This window comes from Festucalex cinctus, chromosome 1 (genome assembly GCF_051991245.1).
Source record: "Festucalex cinctus isolate MCC-2025b chromosome 1, RoL_Fcin_1.0, whole genome shotgun sequence".
In the NCBI taxonomy this organism is placed as follows: Eukaryota; Metazoa; Chordata; class Actinopteri; order Syngnathiformes; family Syngnathidae; genus Festucalex; species Festucalex cinctus.
Window position 1 is genome coordinate 38,250,181 of NC_135411.1, and position 19,280 is coordinate 38,269,460.

Here is a 19,280-nt window from a genome sequence, read left to right on the forward strand (position 1 = left end):
TCAAAGAAGGCATAAGTCTGAATATATTTGCTTCCTTTTGCCACCTTTACTCTAACTGGAACAATTGCAAGTGCACAGTCTCTCCCGGTCCCCGTTGCATCACTTGCTGAAACAAGGGCACTCCTTACTGGGGCATCTTCTGTCTCTTTAGCCGGTTTAGATTGACAGTCCTGCTTAGTGTCTTTTGTACTTTGAATATGGAGCGCAGTAGGATGTTTCATTTGACAAAAATGGAACATTAATCTTCTTTGACAGTTTTTACTTGGATGGCTTTTATGAGACAACCAAAGCAATAGCCATGGCTTCTTAAAATTATTTTCACAAGACTGCATTTTGAATTGTGAATAGTCATTCAGAGAATGTTTCCCGCGGCAAAATCCACAGGAAGGGTTGGTAATACCGATTATGGTCTGCAATGGTTGTCGTGAAAGAGATTATTTTCCAGTGCTGGTTGCTTACTATGACAGTGAAGTAGCAAAGCTACTGTTTTTTGTAGTCCTTTTAGTTATTGTTCGGTCTTGAAAACAGTGGCTACAAGAGCATCTTAGCATAGTTTCCAACAAACTTCACAAAATTTCTAAAATCTGACTCTTCTGCCAATTCTCTGTTATATCTCGTAGGCCTTACTTCGCCACTTCTCACTGAGTTTGCAATTTAGACGCCATCAGTACTTGATGGAATCGCCAGTTCTTCCAAATATTGTAAATTTTGCATTACATTACAAAATCCTCTCAGGTACATTGCATATGTATGTAACATTTTTCCATCCTGAGCTTTATCACTATCCAGTTAAAGACCTTTTCCAGGTAAGCTCCAGCAATTTTTATTTCATTCCCAAAATGTTCTCTTAAGAGGCGTTTTACTTCAGCATATCCCCTACTCATGTCCATGTGCAGACAGCTGCGAACCGCTCTAGATAAAGATTGTTCTGATTTCTTGTCGTGGCTTCAATTAAATGTTTGAATGCCTGGATAAAGCACAGCTATGCCAAAGGGTTGCCATCAAACACTGGAAGCCCTCTTGCTGGCAACATCGACAGGTTTCGCTGTGAGACAATGAGTTCAGCTATGTTGTCTTGTCTTGTCTTTGGATGACCACATCCCGATTATTAGCAACATTGGCAGCGATGCCGGAGTTGTCTCGTTGTGAGTTATGATTCGATTATGATTTTCAGTATGCATATTCGGTTTTCCTGGTACATTCTTATTTTGTGTAGTGTGCTCTTCTGATGTGTTGGTCCTCATTATAATGTTGTGGACTTGGGACTTCAGGTCTAAAAAGGGTTTGGTGAAGTGATGCTTTGGGTATCGCACCAAAGTGCACAAAATCCTTGTTAACGGTTTCTTGATCATGGTGCAAATCATGCCATCATCAGCTTCTTGGATTATTTCATTGCGTTAAAGTGTTTTTATTTTGGCAGTTGATGCTTCAAAGTCTGCTTCCTGTTCTATTTGTTCCATCTTTGATTTCAAATTTGGTCTCCTCCATTTGCAAATTGCGTTTTTCTTTCAATGCAGCAGCTCGCGCTATTGTAGCAGCCTGTTCGGCTTTGGCCTTTTTTTTTTAACTCCAAAGAGGCTAAGGAGGAGTATCTTGAAGATCCTGATCCAGTGGAAGATTTCAATTTGTGTGACATTTAATAGGTTGTCCTGTGGTCCAATTTTGGATTGTGCAAATTCTCTTTTCCATGTTTCAACATCCATCCATCCATTTTCTTGACCGCTTATTCCTCACAAGGATCGCGGGGGCTGCTGGCGCCTATCTCACCTGGCTCTGGGCAGTAGGCAGGGGACACCCTGGATCGGTTGCCAGCCAATCGCAGGGCACACAGAGACAAACAACAATCCACACTCACAAGCACACCTCGGGACAATTCAGAGCGCCCAATTAACCTGCCATGCATGTCTTTGGAATGTGGGAGGAGACCGGAGTACCCGAAGAAGACCCACGCGGGCATGGGGAAAACATGCAAACTCCACCCAGGAAGGTCAGAGCCTGGACTCGAACCGGAGTCCTTAGAACTGGGAGGCGGACGTGCTAACCACTCGACCACCTTTGCCGCCTTTGTTTCAACATCTTTCAGGAAATAATTCAAAATTGTTATTCTGGGTTCATACCAGTCAGAGTAATCATCTTCTTTATCCTCTTCTGATGCATGAGCATTTTTAAATTCATTAACAGCTTCTTTAAATGCTTCAACTGTATCTTTCAGTTTATCAACACTTTTCTCATCAGTCATTAATGCCTTTATCTCATTCAGTCTCCTGCATATTGCCAATCAGCCTCTGCGTGAAGCAATACACGTTTTGAGTGTTTCATCAGCCTCAGCTGTGGTCTTCCAAGTATCAAATAGTTTCAAATTGGCACACAAAATTCCTTATATTTGCCACTCAGTTCATTCGTAAGCAGTGCACACTTCAAGTATCCATTTGTGATACGTTCCACATCCACAATCCACAACTTTGTCACTCTAGCTTTCAATTACGTTGAGCGCAGCAGCACATTCATTCATAAAGTCAATCAGCTGATTTTACTCACGACACCCCGGCACAGCTTTCTTCCTCTGTCGACAAATAATCGGTTAGAGCCCCTGATTGTTTGTGTTCCTTTGAATCTTCAGATGAGTTTGTCAACTTGGTGTTGCTACTCTTGTGTTCCAAAAAATGTCCAAAAATGCAAGAGCAGCTTCCAGGGAGGAGGTTTTCGACTCACTTGACTAAAAAATCAGCACTCGCGGGGATATTTTCATAATCAACAAAGGATTTCTATTCACAAAACATCCCTGTGGTTGACTTCAAAACAAAAAAGCAAATCAAAACTTCGTGAACTATTGTTGTAGTAACATTTTAGTGGTTGACAAAATGTCTCTTCTTACTCCTTCAACACAACACAAGAGAAGCCCACGTCACCAGCCTAACCAGCTGTCTTAAATCTGTGATCAGCAGGCTGGCTGGAGGAGGAGCCGGGAAGGCCAGAAAATAATTCAAGTAAATAATGATTATCACAATGTCGAGAAAAGGAATACATAGGCTCCAATAACATTAGCTGCTTGCCCGCAGAGCTGGACCCTAGCCTGACTGGCTGAACTGAAAATACAGTGAAAATGTCAAGTTGTCTTCCCCCATCCCGAGTTGGGCCGAGTGTAGCCTATAAAAGTCCACTTTAAGATTCCCCTTTCTTTATGGCCATACTACCCTGAGATTGCCTGATCTTGTCTGCTTTTGAAAACTAAGCAGGGTCAGGTCTGTTAGTATTTGGATGGGAGACTGCCTGGGAATGCCAGGTGCTGCAGCATTTGGCTGCTTTTGTGGTGAGTAGTGAGTTTGATTCTCACCTTGGTCTTTTGTGGAATCACTGACTCACCAAACCTCAGATGTTTGGTAGTATTGTATTGTTCGGCCTGTATTTGGGATCTCTGGGAGTTAATGATTATGACTCTGTTTTGGACACATTAAACCATAACCAGGTTAATTTGCTGTTTTGAAGCCCATGTTGCCTCACCAGTAAGGCCTTGTAGCTCAGTGGTTAGAGCACTGGTCTTGTAAACCAGGGGTTGTGAGTTCAATTCTCACCTGGGCCTATCAGGGAGTGTTTGACTACCAATCAAGTGCAGAAGGTTGCTAGGACATGTGTGATTTTGGGAATCTGACAGTAAATAGCTATTCATGTGACAGCTCTCGGAAATGAAACAAATTGGAAAGCCGTAACCAGGTTAATTTTCTGTTTTGAAGGTCTTTCTACGAGAGCCGCACGGCCTTGCAGCTCAGTGGTTAGAGCACTGGTCTTGTAAACCAGGGGTCGTGAGTGCAATTCTTTCCTGTGCCTTTCAGGGATTGTTTGAATCCAACAAAGAAGTGCAGATGTTGGGTAGTACGAGTGTGTTTTAGGGTATCCGCGACTTAATACCGACGAATCAGATGACTGTTTATAATGCAAACCAGAACCCGGTTAATTTTCTGTTTTTAAGGTTATGTTACCTCAACAGCCAGGCCTTGTAGCTCAGTGATTAGAGCACTGGTCTAGTAAACCAGGGGTCGTGAGTTTAATTCTCACCTGGGCCTTTCAGGTGTTGTTTGACTACAGCAATGAAGTGCAGAAGTTTGCTAGAACATGTGTAATTTTGGGTATCTGAGAGAAAATACCTATTCATGTGACAGCAATTGTTAATGTAACTTGTTGGAAAGCCGTAACCAGGTTAATTTGCTGTTTTGAAGGTCTTCTTACCAGACCAGAACTAGAGGTAAGATCTTTAGCCCGAGCCCGACCCAGCCTGAAATTCGGGTCGGGCCGGGCCTAAAATGTCAATCATTACGTTCGGATCGGGTCGGGCCGGGCTTCTCTGTCGCTGACTTTTTTTTAAAATAAATATATGTTTATGAAAATGTATACTAAAACAATGTGTGGATACTAAACTAAGGATGGAATACTTGGAAATAAATAATTTGGATAAAACAGAAGGCGGCGCTGTAAGGTAATTGCTATATAACTACTACTACTGAGCAGGAGGCGGCGACGCCGGCGAGGCGCAGAGCAAGAGCACGCTTTGCGCACGGCTTAGTTTGCAGACGTTTCGTGAACGTAATCTTCCCTCCGCGAGTCTACATCTATTTTGACCGGCAGGTATCCCCGATATGGAGCAGCAAGAAATCAAGGATAAACTTAAGACAGGGGAACTGAAAAGGCAAACACGCACCGCCGGGAAGAGTGAAGTGTGGAAAAAGCTTCAAATTGATAGCAACAAATGATACAGAAACTTGTGTTGGCTTCGCTGAATGTAGTCAATGTGGCGCTTTGCTTTCATACGAGAGCAAAAAGCCTGGCACCTCGACGCCGAGCAGGCATTTAAACAGATGTACTAGTGGAAAAACTGATGATCGTCAAACATCTATATTATCATTTGTCCCAAAGACCGCCCCTCTTCGCGCTAAGCAGGCCATCACAGACAAGTGCGTGGACTTTTGCTGTCAGGACCTTAGACCATTTTCAATGAGGGTTTCAATGTACATCTTGTTTTAAAATCTTTCTTTTTTTATAGGACCTACTGTTCACACGGAAATTCTAGTACATTATGGTGACTTTAGATTTCTTTCTTGCCTTTCATTGACTGTCCAAATTGTTTTGGTTTGATGTTCGCCAACACGTGCTGCTTATTAATACGCAGATGAGTTGCTTTCCATTGCCAAATATGGGGTGAAATAGGCGGACTTGGGGCGGGGAACAGCGTGGAATCTGCTGCGCACACCGGTTGGGATCGTGCGGCATTTATAAAGGGAATTTGCGTGCAGATATGCGTATGTGTGTATACGCATGGTTTTATAAATCTCAATTTTTTTCTGCGTACGTAAGTTTTGAGTTTCGTTCGTACGTAGTTTTCTGCACAGGTTTTCACGCACAGTTTTATAAATGAGGCCCAAGTACTCAAACCACTGAGCTACAAGGGTTTGGTGTTGAAGAAACGTAACTTTAAAAGCAGTAAGTTAACTTGGTTCTGGCTTGCTTGATTGAAGAGTCTGATTAGTAGGTATTAAGTCACACATAGCCCAAAACACAGTAGTACGACCCAACATCTGCACTTCATTGTTGTAGTCAAACAACGCCTGAAAGGCCCAGGTGAGAATTGAACTCACGACTCCTGGTTTACAAGACCAGTGCTCTAAACACTGAGCTACAAGACCTGACTGTTGAGGTAACATAACTTTAAAAACAGCAAATTAACCGGGTTCTGGCTTGCATGAAACACAGTCATCTGATGAGTAGGTATTAAGTCGCAGATACCCTAAAAGACAGTAGTATGACCCAACATTTGAACTTCATTGTTGGATTCAAACAGTTCTTAACAGACCCAGGTGAGAATTGAACTCACTACCCCTGGTTTACAAAACCAGTGCTCTAACCACTGACCTACAACAGCTTGCTGTTTAAGAAATGTAACTTTTAAAGCAGTAAGTTAACCCGGTTCTGGCTTGCATTATTGAGGAGTCTGATTAGTTGGTATTAAGTCACACATACCCCAAAGCACAGTAGTACTACCCAACATCTGCACTTCATTGTTATAGTCAAACAACATCTGAAAGGCCCAGGTGAGAATTGAACTCCCGACCCCTGGTTGACGAGACCAGTGCTCTAAACACTGAGCTACAAGGCCTGGCTGCTAAGATAACATAACCTTAAAAACAGCAAATTAACCGGGTTCTGGCTTGCATTAAACAGTCATCTGATTAGTAGGTATTAAGTCGCAGATACCCTAAAAGACAGTAGTATGACCCAACATCTGCACTTCATTGTTGTATTCAAACAATATCTGAAAGGCCCAGATGAGAATTGAGCTCACAACTCCTGGTTTACTATACCAGTACTCTAACCACTGAGCTACAAAGGTTAACTGTTAAAGAAACGTAACTTTTAAAGCAATAAGTTAACCTGGTTCTGGCTTGCATGATTGAGAAGTCTGATTAGTAGGTATTAAGTCACACATAGCCCAAAACACAGTAGTACTACCGAACATCTGCACTTCATTGTTGGATTCAAACAATTGCTAATAGGCCCAGGTGAGAATTGAACTCACAACCCCTGGTTTACAAGACCAGTGCTCTAAACACTGAGCTACAAGGCCTGGCTGTTGATGTAACATAACCTTAAAAACAGCAAATTAACCGGGTTCTGGCTTGCATGAAACAGTCATTTGATTAGTAGGTATTAAGTCACAGATACCCTAAAACACATCAGGATGACCCAAAATCTGCACTTCATTGTTGTATTCAAACAATCCTTGATAGGCCCAGGTGAGAATTGAACTCACGACTCCTGGTTTACTAGACCAGTGCTCTAACCACTGAACTCCAAAGCCTGGCTGCGAAGGTAACATAACCTTAAAAACAGCAAATTAACCGGGTTCTGGCTTGCATGAAAAACAGTCATCTGATTAGTAGGTATTAAGTCGCGGATACCCTGAAACACAGTAGTACTACCCAACATTTGAACTTCATTGTTGGATTCAAACAGTTCTTGACAGGCCCAGGTGAGAATTGAACTTACTCCCCCTGGTTTACAAAACCAGTGCTTTAACCACTGTGCGACAACGGCTTGCCGGGGAAGAAACGTAACTTTTAAAGCAGTAAGTTAACCTGGTTCTGGCTTGCATGATTGAGGAGTGATGAGTTGGTATTAAGTCACACATACCCCAAAACACAGTAGTACTACCCAACATCTGCACTTCATTGTTGTAGTCAAACAACACCTGAAAGGCCCAGGTGAGAATTGAACTCACGACCCCTGGTTTACTAAAGAGTACTCTCACCACTGAGCTACAAGGCCTGGCTGCTGAGGTAACATAACCTTAAAAACTGCAAATTAACCAGGTTCTGGCTTGCATGAAACAGTCATCTGATTAGTAGGTATTAAGTCGCACATACCCAGAAACAGTAGTACTACACAACATTTGAACTTCATTGCTGTATTCAAACAATCCCTGATAGGCCCAGGTGAGAATTGCAACTTTGCAGGCTTTCGCCCGAGTACAAATTGGTGCAAACTAGGTTGATTGTGGGTCCCATGTTGGTTTGATTTAAGAAATCCATCACCTTGGCTAAGACCGTTTCTCTTTTCTTCTTTTCTTCTCCTTTGATTATTTTTATTATTTTAGTTCTCGTTTCATTTCCTATCATAGTAGTTAGTTTTGCTTCTTTAAATTCTAAGTAGATTATCCCACCTAGGTTAGAGAATATACGTGCACAAAACTCAAAACCTGGTTGACTGTGTGTGTGTTTCATCAATTTATAGTGACCTCTAAGCTGAACAAAGAACTCACAAAATTGTAGTAAGGGCACAACCGTCATTTTAATGACTGATTCAACGAGGTTCTCATCTGTTATCCTGATAAAATTATCAAAAAGAGATGTGGTGCTCCGCAGTCAAGCTCAACTTAATTTGAACATTAAGTTTGAGTCTCCTTCAATTACTGAGCCAATTGATTATTAATTTAATAATTAACAATTATTGATTTAATAAATAATTGGACCGATTTCCCTTACAACACAGTAGTACTTCCCAACATCTTCACTTTATTGCTGTATTCAAACAATCCATGAAAGGCCCAGGTGAGAATTGAACTCACGACCCCTGGTTTACAAGACCAGTACTCTAACCACTGAGCTACAAGGACTGGCTGTTGAGGTAACATAACCTTAAAAACAGCAAAATAACCGGGTTCTGGCTTGCATTAAAAACAGTCATCTGATTAGTAGGTGTTAAGTCGCAGATACCCTAAAAAACATCAGTATGACCCAACATCTGCACGTCATTTTTGTATTCAAACAATCCCTGATAGGCCCAGGTGAGAATTGAACTCACGATCCCTGGTTTACTAGACCAGTACTCTAACCACTGCGCTACAAGGCCTGGCTGTTGAGGTAACATAACCTTAAAAACAGCAAATTAACCGGGTTCTGGTTTGCGTTCTAAATGGTCATCTGATTAGTAGGTATTAAGTCGCGGATACCCTAAAAACCATCAGTATGACCCAACATCTGCACTTCATTGTTGTATTCAAACAAACCCTGATAGGGCCCAGGTGAGAATTGAACTCACGATCCCTGGTTTACTAGACCAGTACTCTAACCACTGCGCTACAAGGCCTGGCTGTTGAGGTAACATAACCTTAAAAACAGCAAATTAACCGGGTTCTGGCTTGCATTAAACACAGTCATCTGATTAGTAGGTGTTATGTCATGGATACCTTGAAACACAGTAGTACCACCCAACATCTAAACTTCATTGTTGGTTTCAAACAGTTCTGGAAAGGTCCAGGTGAGAATTGAACTTCTAACCCTTGGTTCACAAGACCAGTTCTCTAACCACTGAGCTCCAAGGTCTGGGTGTTGAGGTAACATAACCTTAAAAACAGCAAATTAACCGAGTTCTGGTTTGCATTATAAACAGTCATCTGATTAGTTGGTATTAAGTCGCGGATACCCTAAAACACAGTTGCACCACCCAACATCTGTACTTCATTGTTGTAATCAAACTAGCCCTGAAAGGCCCAGGTGAGAATTGAACTCACGACCCCTGGTTTACTCAACCAGTGTACTACCCACTGAGCTACAAGCCCTGCTTGCTAATGTAACAAAACCTTAAAAACAGCAAATTAACCGGATTCTGGCTTGCATTAAACCCAGTCCTCTGATTCGTCGGTATAAAATCGTAGATAACCTAAAACACAGTAGTACTTTAAAAATCTGCACTGTATTGCTGTATTCAAACAATACATGAAAGGCCCAGGTGAGAATGGAACTCACGACCCCTGGTTTACTAGACCAGTACTCTAACCACTGAGCTACAAGGGCTGGCTGTTGAGGTAACATAACCTTAAAAACAGCAAATTAACCGGGTTCTGGCTTTCATTAAACACAGTCATCTGATTAGTCGGGATAAAGTCGCAGATACCCTAAAACACAGCAGTACTATGCAACATCTGCACTTCATTGTTGTATTCAAACAATCCCTGATAGTCCTAGGTGAGACTTGAACTCACAACCCCTGGTTTACAACACCAGTACTCTAACCACTGAGCTACAAGGACTGGCTGTTGAGGTAACATAACCTTAAAAACAGAAAATTAACCGGGTTCTGGTTTGCGTTCTAAATGGTCATCTGATTAGTAGGTATTAAGTCGCGGATACCCTAAAAACCATCAGTATGACCCAACATCTGCACTTCATTGTTGTATTCAAACAAACCCTGATAGGGCCCAGGTGAGAATTGAACTCACGATCCCTGGTTTACTAGACCAGTACTCTAACCACTGCGCTACAAGGCCTGGCTGTTGAGGTAACATAACCTTAAAAACAGCAAATTAACCGGGTTCTGGCTTGCATTAAACACAGTCATCTGATTAGTAGGTGTTATGTCATGGATACCTTGAAACACAGTAGTACCACCCAACATCTAAACTTCATTGTTGGTTTCAAACAGTTCTGGAAAGGTCCAGGTGAGAATTGAACTTCTAACCCTTGGTTCACAAGACCAGTTCTCTAACCACTGAGCTCCAAGGTCTGGGTGTTGAGGTAACATAACCTTAAAAACAGCAAATTAACCGAGTTCTGGTTTGCATTATAAACAGTCATCTGATTAGTTGGTATTAAGTCGCGGATACCCTAAAACACAGTTGCACCACCCAACATCTGCACTTCATTGTTGTAATCAAACTAGCCCTGAAAGGCCCAGGTGAGAATTGAACTCACGACCCCTGGTTTACTCAACCAGTGTACTACCCACTGAGCTACAAGCCCTGCTTGCTAATGTAACAAAACCTTAAAAACAGCAAATTAACCGGATTCTGGCTTGCATTAAACCCAGTCCTCTGATTCGTCGGTATAAAATCGTAGATAACCTAAAACACAGTAGTACTTTAAAAATCTGCACTGTATTGCTGTATTCAAACAATACATGAAAGGCCCAGGTGAGAATGGAACTCACGACCCCTGGTTTACTAGACCAGTACTCTAACCACTGAGCTACAAGGGCTGGCTGTTGAGGTAACATAACCTTAAAAACAGCAAATTAACCGGGTTCTGGCTTTCATTAAACACAGTCATCTGATGAGTCTGGATAAAGTCGCAGATACCCTAAAACACAATAGTACTATGCAACATCTGCACTTCATTGATGTATTCAAACAATCCCTGATAGGCCTAGGTGAGACTTGAACTCACAACCCCTGGTTTACAAGACCAGTACTCTAACCACTGAGCTACAAGGCCTGGATGTTGAGGTAACATAACCTTAAAAACAGCAAAATAACCGGGTTCTGGCTTGCATTAAAAACAGTCATCTGATTAGTAGGTGTTAAGTCGCAGATACCCTAAAAAACATCAGTATGACCCAACATCTGCACGTCATTTTTGTATTCAAACAATCCCTGATAGGCCCAGGTGAGAATTGAACTCACGACCCCTGCTTTACTAGACAAGTACTCTAACCACTGAGCTACAAGGCCTGGCTGTTGAGGTAACATAACCTTAAAAACAGAAAATTAACCGGGTTCTGGCTTGCATTAATCACAGTCATCTGATTAGTCGGTATGAAGTCGCAGATACCCTAAAAAACATCAGTATGACCCAACATCTGCACTTCAATGCTGTATTCAAAAAACCTCTGCTAGGCCCAGGTGAGAATTGAACTCACCACCCCCGGTTTACTAGACCAGTAGTCTAACCACTGAGCTATAAGGCCTGGCTGTTGAGGTAACATAACCTTAAAAACAGCAAATTAACCGGGTTCTGGCTTGCATTAAACAGTCATCTGATTAGTAGGTATTAAGTCGCAGATACCCTAAAAAACATCAGTATGACCCAACATCTGCACTTCAATGCTGTATTCAAAAAAATCTCTGATAGGCCCAGGTGAGAATTGAACTCACGACCCCAGGTTTACGAGACCAGTGCTCTAACCACTGAGCTACAAAGCCTGGCTGCTTAGGTAACATAACCTAAAAACAGCAAATTAACCGAGTTCTGGTTTGCATTATAAACAGTCATCTGATTAATAGGTATTAAGTCGCGGATACCCTAAAACACAGTTGTACCAACCAACATCTGCACTTCATTGTTGTAATCAAACAATCCCTGAAAGGCCCAGGTGAAAATTGAAGTCACAACCCCTGGTTTACTAGACCAGTGCTCTAACCACTGAGCTACAAGGCCTGCCTGGTAAGCTAACAAAACGTTAAAAACAGCAAATTAACCGGGTTCTGGTTTGCATGGTTTACGAGACCAGTGCTCTAACCACTGAGCTACAAGGCCTGGCTGCATTGGTAACATAACTTTAAAAACAGCAAATTACCCGGGTACTGATTTGCATGAAAAAGTCATCTGATTAGTAGGTATTAAGTCACAGATAACCTGAAAAACATCAGTATGACCCAACATCTGCACTTCATTGTTGGATTCAGACAGATCTTGACAGGCTCAGGTGAGAATTGAACTCACTACCCCTGGTTTACAAAACCAGTGCTCTAACCACTGAGCTACAACACCTGGCTGTTAAAGTAACATAACCTTAAAAACAGCAAATTAACCGGGTTCTGGTTTGCATTAAACACAATCATCTGATTCGTCGGTATTATGTCGCGGATCCACAAAAACACAGTAGTCCTACCCAACATCTGTAATTCGTTTTTGAAGTCAAACAACACCTGAAAGGCCAAGGTGAGAATTGAACTCACGACTCCTGGTTTACAAGAGCAGTGCTCTAACCACTGAGCTACAAGGCCTGGCTGTTGAGGTAACATAACCTTAAAAACAGCAAATTAACCGGGTTCTGGCTTGCATTAAACACAGTCATCTGATGAGTCTGGATAAAGTCGCAGATACCCTAAAACACAATAGTACTATGCAACATCTGCACTTCATTGATGTATTCAAACAATCCCTGATAGGCCTAGGTGAGACTTGAACTCACAACCCCTGGTTTACAAGACCAGTACTCTAACCACTGAGCTACAAGGCCTGGCTGTTGAGGTAACATAACCTTAAAAACAGCAAATTAACCGAGTTCTGGTTGCATTATAAACAGTCATCTGATTAATAGGTATTAAGTCGCGGATACCCTAAAACACAGTTGTACCAACCAACATCTGCACTTCATTGTTGTAATCAAACAATCCCTGAAAGGCCCAGGTGAAAATTGAAGTCACAACCCCTGGTTTACTAGACCAGTGCTCTAACCACTGAGCTACAAGGCCTGCCTGGTAATGTAACAAAACGTTAAAAACAGCAAATTAACCGGGTTCTGGTTTGCATTATACACAGTCATCCGATTAGTCGGGATAAAGTCGCAGAGACCCTAAAACACAGTAGTACTATGCAACATCTGCACTTCATTTCTGTATTCAAACAATCCCTGATAGTCCAAGGTGAGAATTGAACTCACGACCCCTGGTTTACGAGACCAGTGCTCTAACCACTGAGCTACAAAGCCTGGCTGCTTAGGTAACAAAACGTTAAAAACAGCAAATTAACCGGGTTCTGGTTTGCATGGTTTACGAGACCAGTGCTCTAACCACTGAGCTACAAGGCCTGGCTGCATTGGTAACATAACTTTAAAAACAGCAAATTACCCGGGTACTGATTTGCATGAAACAGTCATCTGATTAGTAGGTATTAAGTCACAGATAACCTGAAAAACATCAGTATGACCCAACATCTGCACTTCATTGTTGGATTCAGACAGATCTTGACAGGCTCAGGTGAGAATTGAACTCACTACCCCTGGTTTACAAAACCAGTGCTCTAACCACTGAGCTACAACACCTGGCTGTTAAAGTAACATAACCTTAAAAACAGCAAATTAACCGGGTTCTGGTTTGCATTAAACACAATCATCTGATTCGTCGGTATTATGTCGCGGATCCACTAAAACACAGTAGTCCTACCCAACATCTGTAATTCGTTGTTGAAGTCAAACAACACCTGAAAGGCCAAGGTGAGAATTGAACTCACGACTCCTGGTTTACAAGAGCAGTGCTCTAACCACTGAGCTACAAGGACTGGCTGTTGAGGTAACATAACCTTAAAAACAGCAAATTAACCGGGTTCTGGCTTGCATTAAACACAGTCATCTGATGAGTCTGGATAAAGTCGCAGATACCCTAAAACACAATAGTACTATGCAACATCTGCACTTCATTGATGTATTCAAACAATCCCTGATAGGCCTAGGTGAGACTTGAACTCACAACCCCTGGTTTACAAGACCAGTACTCTAACCACTGAGCTACAAGGCCTGGATGTTGAGGTAACATAACCTTAAAAACAGCAAAATAACCGGGTTCTGGCTTGCATTAAAAACAGTCATCTGATTAGTAGGTGTTAAGTCGCAGATACCCTAAAAAACATCAGTATGACCCAACATCTGCACGTCATTTTTGTATTCAAACAATCCCTGATAGGCCCAGGTGAGAATTGAACTCACGACCCCTGCTTTACTAGACAAGTACTCTAACCACTGAGCTACAAGGCCTGGCTGTTGAGGTAACATAACCTTAAAAACAGAAAATTAACCGGGTTCTGGCTTGCATTAATCACAGTCATCTGATTAGTCGGTATGAAGTCGCAGATACCCTAAAAAACATCAGTATGACCCAACATCTGCACTTCAATGCTGTATTCAAAAAACCTCTGCTAGGCCCAGGTGAGAATTGAACTCACCACCCCCGGTTTACTAGACCAGTAGTCTAACCACTGAGCTATAAGGCCTGGCTGTTGAGGTAACATAACCTTAAAAACAGCAAATTAACCGGGTTCTGGCTTGCATTAAACAGTCATCTGATTAGTAGGTATTAAGTCGCAGATACCCTAAAAAACATCAGTATGACCCAACATCTGCACTTCAATGCTGTATTCAAAAAAATCTCTGATAGGCCCAGGTGAGAATTGAACTCACGACCCCAGGTTTACGAGACCAGTGCTCTAACCACTGAGCTACAAAGCCTGGCTGCTTAGGTAACATAACCTAAAAACAGCAAATTAACCGAGTTCTGGTTTGCATTATAAACAGTCATCTGATTAATAGGTATTAAGTCGCGGATACCCTAAAACACAGTTGTACCAACCAACATCTGCACTTCATTGTTGTAATCAAACAATCCCTGAAAGGCCCAGGTGAAAATTGAAGTCACAACCCCTGGTTTACTAGACCAGTGCTCTAACCACTGAGCTACAAGGCCTGCCTGGTAAGCTAACAAAACGTTAAAAACAGCAAATTAACCGGGTTCTGGTTTGCATGGTTTACGAGACCAGTGCTCTAACCACTGAGCTACAAGGCCTGGCTGCATTGGTAACATAACTTTAAAAACAGCAAATTACCCGGGTACTGATTTGCATGAAACAGTCATCTGATTAGTAGGTATTAAGTCACAGATAACCTGAAAAACATCAGTATGACCCAACATCGGCACTTCATTGTTGGATTCAGACAGATCTTGACAGGCTCAGGTGAGAATTGAACTCACTACCCCTGGTTTACAAAACCAGTGCTCTAACCACTGAGCTACAACACCTGGCTGTTAAAGTAACATAACCTTAAAAACAGCAAATTAACCGGGTTCTGGTTTGCATTAAACACAATCATCTGATTCGTCGGTATTATGTCGCGGATCCACTAAAACACAGTAGTCCTACCCAACATCTGTAATTCGTTGTTGAAGTCAAACAACACCTGAAAGGCCAAGGTGAGAATTGAACTCACGACTCCTGGTTTACAAGAGCAGTGCTCTAACCACTGAGCTACAAGGCCTGGCTGTTGAGGTAACATAACCTTAAAAACAGCAAATTAACCGGGTTCTGGCTTGCATTAAACACAGTCATCTGATGAGTCTGGATAAAGTCGCAGATACCCTAAAACACAATAGTACTATGCAACATCTGCACTTCATTGATGTATTCAAACAATCCCTGATAGGCCTAGGTGAGACTTGAACTCACAACCCCTGGTTTACAAGACCAGTACTCTAACCACTGAGCTACAAGGCCTGGATGTTGAGGTAACATAACCTTAAAAACAGCAAAATAACCGGGTTCTGGCTTGCATTAAAAACAGTCATCTGATTAGTAGGTGTTAAGTCGCAGATACCCTAAAAAACATCAGTATGACCCAACATCTGCACGTCATTTTTGTATTCAAACAATCCCTGATAGGCCCAGGTGAGAATTGAACTCACGACCCCTGCTTTACTATACAAGTACTCTAACCACTGAGCTACAAGGCCTGGCTGTTGAGGTAACATAACCTTAAAAACAGAAAATTAACCGGGTTCTGGCTTGCATTAATCACAGTCATCTGATTAGTCGGTATGAATTCGCAGATACCCTAAAAAACATCAGTATGACCCAACATCTGCACTTCAATGCTGTATTCAAAAAACCTCTGCTAGGCCCAGGTGAGAATTGAACTCACCACCCCCGGTTTACTAGACCAGTAGTCTAACCACTGAGCTATAAGGCCTGGCTGTTGAGGTAACATAACCTTAAAAACAGCAAATTAACCGGGTTCTGGCTTGCATTAAACAGTCATCTGATTAGTAGGTATTAAGTCGCAGACACCCTAAAAAACATCAGTATGACCCAACATCTGCACTTCAATGCTGTATTCAAAAAAATCTCTGATAGGCCCAGGTGAGAATTGAACTCACGACCCCAGGTTTACGAGACCAGTGCTCTAACCACTGAGCTACAAAGCCTGGCTGCTTAGGTAACATAACCTAAAAAACAGCAAATTAACCGAGTTCTGGTTTGCATTATAAACAGTCATCTGATTAATAGGTATTAAGTCGCGGATACCCTAAAATACAGTTGTACCAACCAACATCTGCACTTCATTGTTGTAATCAAACAATCCCTGAAAGGCCCAGGCGAGAATTGAAGTCACAACCCCTGGTTTACTAAACCAGTGCTCTAACCACTGAGCTACAAGGCCTGCCTGGTAATGTAACAAAACGTTAAAAACAGCAAATTAACCGGGTTCTGGTTTGCATTATACACAGTCATCCGATTAGTCGGGATAAAGTCGCAGAGACCCTAAAACACAGTAGTACTATGCAACATCTGCACTTCATTTCTGTATTCAAACAATCCCTGATAGGCCCAGGTGAGAATTGAACTCACGACCCCTGGTTTACGAGACCAGTGCTCTAACCACTGAGCTACAAAGCCTGGCTGATTAGGTAACATAACCTAAAAAACAGCAAATTAACCGAGTTCTGGTTTGCATTATAAACAGTCATCTGATTAATAGGTATTAAGTCGCGGATACCCTAAAACACAGTTGTACCAACCAACATCTGCACTTCATTGTTGTAATCAAACAATCCCTGAAAGGCCCAGGTGAAAATTGAAGTCACAACCCCTGGTTTACTAGACCAGTGCTCTAAACACTGAGCTACAAGGCCTGCCTGGTAAGGTAACAAAACGTTAAAAACAGCAAATTAACCGGGTTCTGGTTTGCATTAAACACAGTCATCTGATGAGTCGGGATAAAGTCGCAGAGACCCTAAAACACATTAGTACTATGCAACACCTGCACTTCATTAATGTATTCAAACAATCACTGAAAGGCCTAGGTGAGAATTGAACTCACGACCCCCGGCTTACAAGACCAGTGTTCTAACCACTGAGCTACAAGGCCTGGCTGTTGAAGTAACATAACCTTAAAAATAGGAAATTAACCGGGTTCTGGCTTGCATTAAACAGTCATCTGATGAGTAGGTATTCAGTCGCAGATACCCTCAAAAACATCATTATGACCCAACATCTGCACGTTGTTTTTGTATTCAAACAATCCCTGATAGGCCCAGGTGAGAATTGAACTCACGACCCCCGGTTTACAAGACCAGTGTTCTAACCACTGAGCTACAAGGCCTGCTTGCAAAGGTAACATAACCTTAAAAACAGCAAATTAACCGGGTTCTGGCTTGCATTAAACAGTTATCTGATTCGTAGGTATAAAATCGAAGATACCCCAAAACACAGTAGTACTTCCCAACATCTGCACTTTATTGCTGTCTTCAAACAATCGATGAAAGGCCCAGGTGATAATTGAACTCACGACCCCTGGTTTACTAGTTCTGGTTCTGGTTTGCCTTCTAAACAGTCATCTGATTAGTAGGTATTAAGTCACAGATACCCTTGAACACAATAGTACGACCCAACATCTGCACTTCATTGCTGTATTCAAACAATCCCTGATAGGCCCAGGTGAGAATTGAACTCACGACACCTGGTTTAATAGACCAGTACTCTAACCACTAGCTACAAGGCCTGGCTGTTGACGTAACATAACCTTAAAAACAGCAAATTAACCGGGTTCTGGCTTGCATTAAACACAGTCATCTGATTTGTAGGTGTTAAGTCGCAAACACCCTAAAAAACGTCAGTATGACCCAACATCTGCACTTCATTGTTGTATTCAAACAATCCCTGATAGGCCCAGGTAAGAATTGAACTCACAACCCCTGGTTTACTAGACCAGTACTCTAACCACTGAGCTACAAGGCCTGGCTGTTGATGTAACATAATCTTAAAAACAGCAAATTAACCGGGTTCTGGTTTGCATTCCAAACAGTCATCTGATTAGTAGGTATTAAGTCGCAGATACCCTAAAAAATATCAGTATGACCCAACATCTGCACTTCAATGTTGTATTCAAACAATCTCTGATAGGCCCAGGTGAGAATTGAAGTCACGACCCCGGGTTTACGAGACCAGTGCTCTAACCACTGAGCTACAAAGCCTGGCTGCTTAAGTAACATAACCTAAAAAACAGCAAATTAACCGAGTTCTGGTTTGCATTAAACAGTCATCTGATTTGTAGGTGTTAAGTCGCAAACACCCTAAAAAATGTCAGTATGACCCAAACATCTGCACTTCATTGTTGTATTAAAACAATCCCTGATAGGCCCAGGTAAGAATTGAACTCACGACCACTGGTTTACAAGACCAGTGCTCTAACCACTGAGCTACAAGGCCTGCTTGCAAAGGTAACATAACCTTAAAAACAGCAAATTAACTGGATTCTGGCTTGCATTAAACAGTTATCTGATTCGTAGGTATAAAATCGTAGATACCCCAAAACACAGTAGTACTTCCCAACATCTGCACTTTATTGCTGTATTCAAACAATCCATGATAGGCCCAGGTGAGAATTGAACTCACGACACCTGGTTTACTAGACCAGTACTCTAACCACTGAGCTACAAGGCCTGGCTGTTGATGTAACATAACCTTAAAAACAGCAAATTAACCGGGTTCTGGTTTGCATTGCAAACAGTCATCTGATGAGTAGGTATTAAGTCGCGGATACGCTAAAACACAATAGTACGACCCAACATCTGCACTTCATTGCTGTATTCAAACAATCCCTGATAGGCCCAGGTGAGAATTGAACTCACTACCCCTGGTTTACAAGACCAGTACTCTAACCACTGAGCTACAAGGCCTGGCTGTTGATGTAACATAACCCTAAAAACAGCAAATTAACCTGGTTGTGGCTTGCATTAAACAGTCATCTGATTAGTAGGTGTTAAGTCGCAGATACCCTAAAAAACATCAGTATGACCCAACATCTGCACTTCATTGTTATATTCAAACAAACCCTGATAGGCCCAGGTGAGAATTGAACTCACGACCCCTGGTTTACTAGACCAGTACTCTAGCCACTGAGCTATAAGGCCTGGCTGTTGAGGTAACATAACCTTAAAAACAGCAAATTAACCGGGTTCTGGCTTGCAT

At 42.0% G+C, this 19,280-nt stretch overlaps 38 non-coding genes across 38 annotated transcripts; 2 read left to right on the forward strand and 36 right to left on the reverse strand.

The window, feature by feature from the left end:
* Positions 1 to 3,507: 3,507 nt before the first annotated feature.
* trnat-ugu (transfer RNA threonine (anticodon UGU)) lies at positions 3,508 to 3,580 on the forward strand. Its single transcript has one exon. It is a non-coding gene; the product is annotated as a tRNA-Thr (tRNA).
* A 408-nt stretch (positions 3,581 to 3,988) lies between these two features.
* Positions 3,989 to 4,061, forward strand: trnat-agu (transfer RNA threonine (anticodon AGU)). Its single transcript has one exon. It is a non-coding gene; the product is annotated as a tRNA-Thr (tRNA).
* Positions 4,062 to 5,602: 1,541 nt separating this feature from the next.
* trnat-ugu (transfer RNA threonine (anticodon UGU)) lies at positions 5,603 to 5,675 on the reverse strand. Its single transcript has one exon. It is a non-coding gene; the product is annotated as a tRNA-Thr (tRNA).
* An 865-nt stretch (positions 5,676 to 6,540) lies between these two features.
* trnat-ugu (transfer RNA threonine (anticodon UGU)) lies at positions 6,541 to 6,613 on the reverse strand. The gene has a single exon. It is a non-coding gene; the product is annotated as a tRNA-Thr (tRNA).
* A 1,475-nt stretch (positions 6,614 to 8,088) lies between these two features.
* trnat-ugu (transfer RNA threonine (anticodon UGU)) lies at positions 8,089 to 8,161 on the reverse strand. The gene has a single exon. It is a non-coding gene; the product is annotated as a tRNA-Thr (tRNA).
* A 163-nt stretch (positions 8,162 to 8,324) lies between these two features.
* Positions 8,325 to 8,397, reverse strand: trnat-agu (transfer RNA threonine (anticodon AGU)). The gene has a single exon. It is a non-coding gene; the product is annotated as a tRNA-Thr (tRNA).
* A 164-nt stretch (positions 8,398 to 8,561) lies between these two features.
* trnat-agu (transfer RNA threonine (anticodon AGU)) lies at positions 8,562 to 8,634 on the reverse strand. Its single transcript has one exon. It is a non-coding gene; the product is annotated as a tRNA-Thr (tRNA).
* Positions 8,635 to 9,268: 634 nt separating this feature from the next.
* Positions 9,269 to 9,341, reverse strand: trnat-agu (transfer RNA threonine (anticodon AGU)). Its single transcript has one exon. It is a non-coding gene; the product is annotated as a tRNA-Thr (tRNA).
* Positions 9,342 to 9,504: 163 nt separating this feature from the next.
* trnat-ugu (transfer RNA threonine (anticodon UGU)) lies at positions 9,505 to 9,577 on the reverse strand. Its single transcript has one exon. It is a non-coding gene; the product is annotated as a tRNA-Thr (tRNA).
* Positions 9,578 to 10,448: 871 nt separating this feature from the next.
* On the reverse strand, positions 10,449 to 10,521 carry trnat-agu (transfer RNA threonine (anticodon AGU)). Its single transcript has one exon. It is a non-coding gene; the product is annotated as a tRNA-Thr (tRNA).
* A 163-nt stretch (positions 10,522 to 10,684) lies between these two features.
* Positions 10,685 to 10,757, reverse strand: trnat-ugu (transfer RNA threonine (anticodon UGU)). The gene has a single exon. It is a non-coding gene; the product is annotated as a tRNA-Thr (tRNA).
* Positions 10,758 to 10,920: 163 nt separating this feature from the next.
* Positions 10,921 to 10,993, reverse strand: trnat-agu (transfer RNA threonine (anticodon AGU)). The gene has a single exon. It is a non-coding gene; the product is annotated as a tRNA-Thr (tRNA).
* Positions 10,994 to 11,391: 398 nt separating this feature from the next.
* On the reverse strand, positions 11,392 to 11,464 carry trnat-cgu (transfer RNA threonine (anticodon CGU)). The gene has a single exon. It is a non-coding gene; the product is annotated as a tRNA-Thr (tRNA).
* Positions 11,465 to 11,626: 162 nt separating this feature from the next.
* trnat-agu (transfer RNA threonine (anticodon AGU)) lies at positions 11,627 to 11,699 on the reverse strand. Its single transcript has one exon. It is a non-coding gene; the product is annotated as a tRNA-Thr (tRNA).
* A 260-nt stretch (positions 11,700 to 11,959) lies between these two features.
* trnat-ugu (transfer RNA threonine (anticodon UGU)) lies at positions 11,960 to 12,029 on the reverse strand. Its single transcript has one exon. It is a non-coding gene; the product is annotated as a tRNA-Thr (tRNA).
* Positions 12,030 to 12,195: 166 nt separating this feature from the next.
* Positions 12,196 to 12,268, reverse strand: trnat-ugu (transfer RNA threonine (anticodon UGU)). The gene has a single exon. It is a non-coding gene; the product is annotated as a tRNA-Thr (tRNA).
* Positions 12,269 to 12,431: 163 nt separating this feature from the next.
* On the reverse strand, positions 12,432 to 12,504 carry trnat-ugu (transfer RNA threonine (anticodon UGU)). Its single transcript has one exon. It is a non-coding gene; the product is annotated as a tRNA-Thr (tRNA).
* Positions 12,505 to 12,666: 162 nt separating this feature from the next.
* On the reverse strand, positions 12,667 to 12,739 carry trnat-agu (transfer RNA threonine (anticodon AGU)). The gene has a single exon. It is a non-coding gene; the product is annotated as a tRNA-Thr (tRNA).
* Positions 12,740 to 12,902: 163 nt separating this feature from the next.
* On the reverse strand, positions 12,903 to 12,975 carry trnat-cgu (transfer RNA threonine (anticodon CGU)). Its single transcript has one exon. It is a non-coding gene; the product is annotated as a tRNA-Thr (tRNA).
* Positions 12,976 to 13,235: 260 nt separating this feature from the next.
* Positions 13,236 to 13,305, reverse strand: trnat-ugu (transfer RNA threonine (anticodon UGU)). Its single transcript has one exon. It is a non-coding gene; the product is annotated as a tRNA-Thr (tRNA).
* Positions 13,306 to 13,707: 402 nt separating this feature from the next.
* On the reverse strand, positions 13,708 to 13,780 carry trnat-ugu (transfer RNA threonine (anticodon UGU)). Its single transcript has one exon. It is a non-coding gene; the product is annotated as a tRNA-Thr (tRNA).
* A 163-nt stretch (positions 13,781 to 13,943) lies between these two features.
* Positions 13,944 to 14,016, reverse strand: trnat-agu (transfer RNA threonine (anticodon AGU)). The gene has a single exon. It is a non-coding gene; the product is annotated as a tRNA-Thr (tRNA).
* Positions 14,017 to 14,414: 398 nt separating this feature from the next.
* Positions 14,415 to 14,487, reverse strand: trnat-cgu (transfer RNA threonine (anticodon CGU)). Its single transcript has one exon. It is a non-coding gene; the product is annotated as a tRNA-Thr (tRNA).
* A 162-nt stretch (positions 14,488 to 14,649) lies between these two features.
* On the reverse strand, positions 14,650 to 14,722 carry trnat-agu (transfer RNA threonine (anticodon AGU)). Its single transcript has one exon. It is a non-coding gene; the product is annotated as a tRNA-Thr (tRNA).
* Positions 14,723 to 14,982: 260 nt separating this feature from the next.
* Positions 14,983 to 15,052, reverse strand: trnat-ugu (transfer RNA threonine (anticodon UGU)). Its single transcript has one exon. It is a non-coding gene; the product is annotated as a tRNA-Thr (tRNA).
* A 166-nt stretch (positions 15,053 to 15,218) lies between these two features.
* Positions 15,219 to 15,291, reverse strand: trnat-ugu (transfer RNA threonine (anticodon UGU)). The gene has a single exon. It is a non-coding gene; the product is annotated as a tRNA-Thr (tRNA).
* A 163-nt stretch (positions 15,292 to 15,454) lies between these two features.
* Positions 15,455 to 15,527, reverse strand: trnat-ugu (transfer RNA threonine (anticodon UGU)). Its single transcript has one exon. It is a non-coding gene; the product is annotated as a tRNA-Thr (tRNA).
* Positions 15,528 to 16,161: 634 nt separating this feature from the next.
* Positions 16,162 to 16,234, reverse strand: trnat-cgu (transfer RNA threonine (anticodon CGU)). The gene has a single exon. It is a non-coding gene; the product is annotated as a tRNA-Thr (tRNA).
* Positions 16,235 to 16,397: 163 nt separating this feature from the next.
* trnat-agu (transfer RNA threonine (anticodon AGU)) lies at positions 16,398 to 16,470 on the reverse strand. The gene has a single exon. It is a non-coding gene; the product is annotated as a tRNA-Thr (tRNA).
* A 163-nt stretch (positions 16,471 to 16,633) lies between these two features.
* Positions 16,634 to 16,706, reverse strand: trnat-cgu (transfer RNA threonine (anticodon CGU)). The gene has a single exon. It is a non-coding gene; the product is annotated as a tRNA-Thr (tRNA).
* A 399-nt stretch (positions 16,707 to 17,105) lies between these two features.
* On the reverse strand, positions 17,106 to 17,178 carry trnat-ugu (transfer RNA threonine (anticodon UGU)). Its single transcript has one exon. It is a non-coding gene; the product is annotated as a tRNA-Thr (tRNA).
* Positions 17,179 to 17,339: 161 nt separating this feature from the next.
* Positions 17,340 to 17,412, reverse strand: trnat-ugu (transfer RNA threonine (anticodon UGU)). Its single transcript has one exon. It is a non-coding gene; the product is annotated as a tRNA-Thr (tRNA).
* Positions 17,413 to 17,974: 562 nt separating this feature from the next.
* Positions 17,975 to 18,047, reverse strand: trnat-agu (transfer RNA threonine (anticodon AGU)). The gene has a single exon. It is a non-coding gene; the product is annotated as a tRNA-Thr (tRNA).
* Positions 18,048 to 18,210: 163 nt separating this feature from the next.
* trnat-cgu (transfer RNA threonine (anticodon CGU)) lies at positions 18,211 to 18,283 on the reverse strand. Its single transcript has one exon. It is a non-coding gene; the product is annotated as a tRNA-Thr (tRNA).
* A 162-nt stretch (positions 18,284 to 18,445) lies between these two features.
* trnat-ugu (transfer RNA threonine (anticodon UGU)) lies at positions 18,446 to 18,518 on the reverse strand. Its single transcript has one exon. It is a non-coding gene; the product is annotated as a tRNA-Thr (tRNA).
* Positions 18,519 to 18,679: 161 nt separating this feature from the next.
* trnat-agu (transfer RNA threonine (anticodon AGU)) lies at positions 18,680 to 18,752 on the reverse strand. The gene has a single exon. It is a non-coding gene; the product is annotated as a tRNA-Thr (tRNA).
* A 163-nt stretch (positions 18,753 to 18,915) lies between these two features.
* Positions 18,916 to 18,988, reverse strand: trnat-ugu (transfer RNA threonine (anticodon UGU)). The gene has a single exon. It is a non-coding gene; the product is annotated as a tRNA-Thr (tRNA).
* A 161-nt stretch (positions 18,989 to 19,149) lies between these two features.
* Positions 19,150 to 19,222, reverse strand: trnat-agu (transfer RNA threonine (anticodon AGU)). The gene has a single exon. It is a non-coding gene; the product is annotated as a tRNA-Thr (tRNA).
* Between the last annotated feature and the right edge of the window lie 58 nt (positions 19,223 to 19,280).